This window comes from Acanthopagrus latus, chromosome 18 (assembly GCF_904848185.1).
Source record: "Acanthopagrus latus isolate v.2019 chromosome 18, fAcaLat1.1, whole genome shotgun sequence".
NCBI lineage: Eukaryota > Metazoa > Chordata > Actinopteri > Spariformes > Sparidae > Acanthopagrus > Acanthopagrus latus.
In genome coordinates, this window is record NC_051056.1 from 17,797,183 (window position 1) to 17,803,101 (window position 5,919).

The 5,919-nt window shown below is 42.9% G+C and overlaps 1 long non-coding RNA gene across 1 annotated transcript; it reads left to right on the forward strand.

Annotated features, from left to right (window-relative positions):
- Nucleotides 1-404: 404 nt before the first annotated feature.
- On the forward strand, nt 405-4,850 carry LOC119007413. Its single transcript, XR_005071125.1, has 2 exons — nt 405-2,251; nt 2,538-4,850. It is a non-coding gene; the product is annotated as an uncharacterized LOC119007413 (long non-coding RNA).
- Nucleotides 4,851-5,919: the final 1,069 nt, after the last annotated feature.

A 5,919-nucleotide genomic window follows, 5' to 3' on the forward strand; every position in this document is an offset into this window, starting at 1 on the left:
TGTTCGAAGGGACAGTTTTCGGAATGTGTGCTGTAGGTAGCTTGATGCTTTGATAGTGTATAATCCAAAGAGAGCAGACATCTCAGTGCCTACAATATGGGACCTTTTATCCACTAATGATTTCATCCGGGTTGTCATGGATTTGACATTACAACCTGGGCTTTGAAAGATGAAGGCTAAAAGGTACTAAAGAAAGATGCTATTGAGTTGCATGGAAAGGGAGGGTAGAATTCAATGTGTTTCCCACACTGGGGACTATAGAAGAAGTTATAATCATTAAGGGATTCTGCTTTAGAAGCTTACACACATAGCTCTGCCATAGATTTGCAATAGCTTACATGCATCTCCACAAACAGAAGGAGCCTAATAGTAAATGCAAATGTGATTGCTCAGTTTTGTGTGCTTGTGTTTTGCGGATATTATTTGATAGCGCAGACAGCATTAAGCAAGTTGAATAATCGCTCAATAATCTTTTCCTTTTCCAGTCACACACATCCAGCAAAGATATTTCTGCTCCCCTTTCGCTGAAAACCAAAGAGTCGTAAACACCGTGATTGCCCTTCATTTTTAATAACCAGGCAACCTATCAAACAAAGTATATTTAAAACATGTAAGCACAGCTATTGTGAGGAATAAAACGGTGGAAATGCTGATGTAGAAAACATAACACCCAATAGTGTTGTCACCGGATGATCCCCAATACTGACCTATAGATCAGATTCTCTTCTGTGGGAAACTTTGACAACGCTGCAAGTGTCAAGTGTGAATCCAACTTCAAATGAAGGATATTTGATAATTATTTTTAAATCAGGCAAACTTAATGTCCTCATTGCCTTCTGAAACATTAATCGCAGGAAGTCTTATCAGAAGTGTGATTGTTTGATTTTTTTTTTTTTTTTATGTACGTCATTCCTTATGTAAAACCTGTAAGATCTGAACAAACAATGCTTCATTTGATTATCTTAACGCTGTGTTAGTAAGAATTTGCCATTAAGCTCTTTCTTTTTTACTTTCTTTCTGTTTCTTCACCACACTTTACCCACTTAGACTGGGAAATGACAAACTTACAATCTGCTTGCTGTATACTGATCTGAAGTATTCATGTGTGCCCGTAAACACACACACACACACACACACACACACACACACACACACACACACACACACACACACACACACACACACTGGGGAAACCCATAGTGGATTACAGATGAGTTTGATGTAGTGTTTGCTTTCAGTCGGGCCCTATGTTAATTGATCCCATTGATTATGTACAGAGCCTGCAGGCTGGGACCCGCCCCGTCCCCTTCAGCTCAAATCCCCACAGACCTCAGTTTATCATTCCTTTAGCCAACACACACAAACACAAGCAATTCACAGCATACAGATAAATACTTCACAGGTCATGGAACTCCTATTTACTTTCCCCCTGCCCCATAATGGTCACACGCTGTTCTGTAATGGAAATCTCTGTTCTTTCATCAAGTGTGTGCTGCTCTACATGTTCATTGGTATTCCTGAGCAAATGCAGTGCAATAACAGGGCTGGCCAGGAAATATGACGTGTCACATAGAGCAAGCTCATACCACTGCTGGAGAGATTAGCTCCGCGGAAGCAGCACAATAGAGTTATGCTTATTATCGCAGACAGTGTGAAGTCGGGAGGTGAAGATCGATACTTCATAAGGTCAGGTGTTGGTCCAATGATTGTCACATGAATGACACTGACTGACAGGCCGATTATCAGTGTCAGAAAGAGAACAAACTAGAGCAAACTTCACAGGAAGTAAAAAAAAAAAGCAGTAAACTATTAAACTATGCTCAGACAGATTTCTGAGCCCTCTGGAGCTTTGCACATTCCAAACAATCATCATCACCAGGGTCATTTTAAACATTTATTGACAGCAGCATTCATATTTAACGGAATGTTTTAAAATTCCATTCTTTGACGCGTCCTCACACTCCGTTCTGTGACGCAGCACAATAGTCCTTGACGTGAATGGAATGTTGAACATGTTGAATGTTGAACATGAACGTGTCATAGAATTAGGGTTCTGGCATCTCGATTTTTCACGGCATGTGTGGATATGTTATAGAAGACCATGTTTGGACATGTCAGATGTTAGTACATGCCATTGAAAGGAATGTTTGGATGCGTCAGAGTCTTTGAACGTGTCAGGGACATTTCGTAGAATGGATTATTGAGACGTGTCACCAATTTGTGTTATGTTACATCATATGTGTCTTACAAGGTAGTGAAAACTCCTGCTGCGTTCAAAACTACATGTACACTTTTACCTATGAAACATCCATTAAATGCACATACACATATGCAGTATGTTGATGGATCTTCATGTGACGGGGGCGTCCCCCGTCCTCTTTGTCCTCGAGTCAGTGTGAAAGGCAGAGTTATTCCAGCTCCATTTCCAATTAACTGAAACAGATCCAGGCAGCATTTCACAGTAGCGCTCCCTTTTTCACTATGCAGAAGAACACAATGCTGCTCTATCTTTCTGACACCTGTTTTGATTTCTGCAGCTGATAAATGGCGGCCATAACCACTCGAAGAAGGTCCATGCCAGATATTCAAAGTGTTTGGCTCACGACAATCAGCTCAAGAAATAGAGGAGAAATGAAAGACCGAAGGACGGAGGGAGATACGGAAGACAAGGACAAATGGACCAAAAGACTGAGAGAAAGAGAGAACAAGGACAAAGACAGGAAGGACGTGTGTCGCACTTACAGTGGAGATCCAGATTACACAAGGAGATAATGATGGACCTGGCTGAGCCACAGATTTAAGGGGCCCGGGATAGATTTACTCCCCAACAATATAATCTAGACAGTGAACCAGGGTTTTGATGTATTGAGTCGTGGCTGGGCGGAGAGGAGCCATGTTCAGAGATTGTCTCTAATGAGCTCACCCATGTTGAAGTGCAAAGAAGGGTGACATTAATTTTTAATGGGAGCATTAAAAGCTTAGTTAATGGAGAATAGTGAGCATTTGTGATTAAGTGGCCAAATTAATGGCGTCACATTAAAACTTTGCTGAACTCAATCTGCCGTCCTGTCCGCGACACAGGGCTCTCCTGATGCAGTCGGACGAGGATCTGAATGTTGAGTGAAAAATTCCTCCTTGGAGAGCAATAGCACAACTCTGAGGTCGTAGACGATGAGGCTCAGGTTATTGCGTTTGTTGTTATTTCAAGTAATCCCACAAACAATTAATGAATCCAGCTCTCATTACTCTCTAACTCCTCGTCTCGAGACTCACTGTACCAATCCCACCAGTAATATCTGCACAAAGGAGAAGGTCAAGTGAATTTCTAAAAACAGCTGTGAGCTGTAACAACACTCAAACAAGCGTAAACAGTGTGTTTGTTTGGGACTATTTTAGCTGAGCTGAGCTAAATTCACATTTTGTGCAGCAGGATGGTGTGCTGTATGTGCAGGTGACTCAAAATAAACTGAATTCACCCATGTCAACAGTAAGGAAGGAACATGTCCCTCAGAGCGACAATTTTTTAACAGTTATTTGACAGCAGTTGAGCTCTGTGTCACGTCAGAAGGCTGCACGGATAAATCTTGTTGGCAGGATCGATTTATCGGTTTCCCAGCAGTCTTTTCTTTTCCAAAGGAGGCAGACAGTTGCGTCATTATGGACCCTACTGCTTTTCCTGTTAAGACCAGCCCAACTATCTTGCCTTTTTGGCAAGAACTCATTGCCACTGTCGTACTCTACATCTGATTGGCTGATACCTAATCTCACTTCTCACCCCTAAACCAAACCAATCCAACCAACGCCGGCACCCAATCAGAGGCAGAATAAGGTGGGTCTTAGCAAGAATTGGAGTGGAATCAAGAATAAACCCAGACAGGTAAGAGATAAATTATCCGATATTATTTGCAGCTGTCATATTGTGCATAGGCCTGAATGAGCTAGCTGGTGCAATACTGTGATGTCCTTCGAGCCAGCTTGTGACAGTCACCAGTACCGACTGCGCCCACTTAGGAAACAGTATGTGTACCACTTCATACCAATGGTGCAGCTTGTGATGCATCATCTTCTGTTTCTGAGCATCTTTGATTTTGCATCGCCGCCTTTGAAGCCTCAAAAAGGTTTATACAACTTTTTCACGTATGCTATAGTACAGCACTCATCCCGACCAGTACACAGACTTTGATCTGTAGAAACCGAGTTTCCCTTTTAAGTTCTTATGCTCCTAATGTTTTCTGTCTTTTTTGTCATAAAACCGGAGGGGGTAGATCAGTTACAGAGCTCTGAAGTTATCAGATTTATAAATTCAACCTTTATTGTTCTGAATAGTACATGACACAATAGCCGATCCCTCTCTGCCAGCCCTTGTACCTGCCAGCCTCCCTGTCGGCTCATCAGGCTTTATCTGTAACAAGATATTTTACCGTCTCTTTTGTCTCTGACATTGCAGCTTTCTTTTTCATGTCTGCACATCAGCAGAGGTCTGTGTGAATTTGTTGTTCTGGAGTACTACCTTTAGAAATGTTACACAGAAGAATATCATTACAGGTAGTCAATATCAATTTAGAAGTGCTGTTTTCTTTCTTTCTGTCTGCACAAATACCCTCTGTTTTGTCCGAAGACACTGCCCACCTAATAGATTCCCTGTTTGCTTTCGTATTGTTTATGCCACCCAGTGAAGAGCATTTCTGAAGAAACGCTGCCTGCAGCTGAGACACCCTGACCTCAGCAATGCTGGAAACAGCACAAGCACGCTCCGTGCTTTTAAACAGCTTCTTTTCATGCTAATATTACAAACGGGGGAAGGCTGAGCATGCCATCGGATGCTTAATTAAAGAGCCTTTTATATCATTGATAGCTTCTGCATTTAAAATGGCCTAAAGTTGCTTCGGTCTGCATGTGAACATATTCTTCTCCTTTGGAGGACACAAATGTTTTATGCCTCATCTCTCTCCCTCATTGCGTCTTGCATTCTAATGTGACGCGCGCACATTTTTCAAATAGTTTTAAGTGTAATCAGTGTGACAATGTGCCGTGCATAGAAAATCATTTCTCTTTGTGGATCTATATGGAATTCAGTCGTTTCCGGATTTGGTAGTCAGAGCAGTGAATTATGAGCTGTCCTGCTGCAGTGGTCCTGTAGGAGCAGACGTGCGTTGGCACTGTGTGTTTGCGTGTATGAAAGTGGTTGTGAGCAAACGCAAGCTTGCATGTGTGCTGCCCCTGTGTTTCACTTCCCTGTGTGGTAAAGCAGGAGATGATAAGTTAATGCATTGTTGAGTTTAGACCAGAGCCTACACTTCTACATGCACACGCACTCACCCGCAGTCATGCAACTGAGACTCCCTGGTTGAGTTGGTGATCTAGATACTAAACAGGTGAACTAACTGTTCGAGAGGCACTGCGGAGAGCAGCTGTTTTTAGGCAACAACTGGTCCAATTCAGACAAGAAGATTTTCTCCTGATGAAGAATTCACATCAGGCACATACAGGAGAGGCAGTAACCCGGGAGAACTATCCACCTCTCAGACATCTCCACTCCATGGGATGCTCTCTATTCCTCTCTGCGGTCTCCCGTTAGACTAAAAATCAATCCCCTCGTGGAGCAGCAGCCCATTTGTCCTTGGCTCTGACAGAGGCTTGGGTCAATAAAGGCACTGCATTGCTACTCCCTCGTTGGGCCTCCCAGCAAAGCCTCTGCTTGGTACAGCAATACTCTGACTGGCATCCATGATAGATGGCACAGGCATGTGAATGGAGTCCCTGGAGCAAGTCAGAGCTACTGGGCAGCAGTGACACATTTTGTAGCCTCTGCTGCTTTTATCTCGTGGTGTTGCGCCATCTGATGCAACTAAAATGACAGCAACTTCGACTCAGCCCTCTGGTTACCACAGCAGATAACAACACTCTAAATCTCTTTCA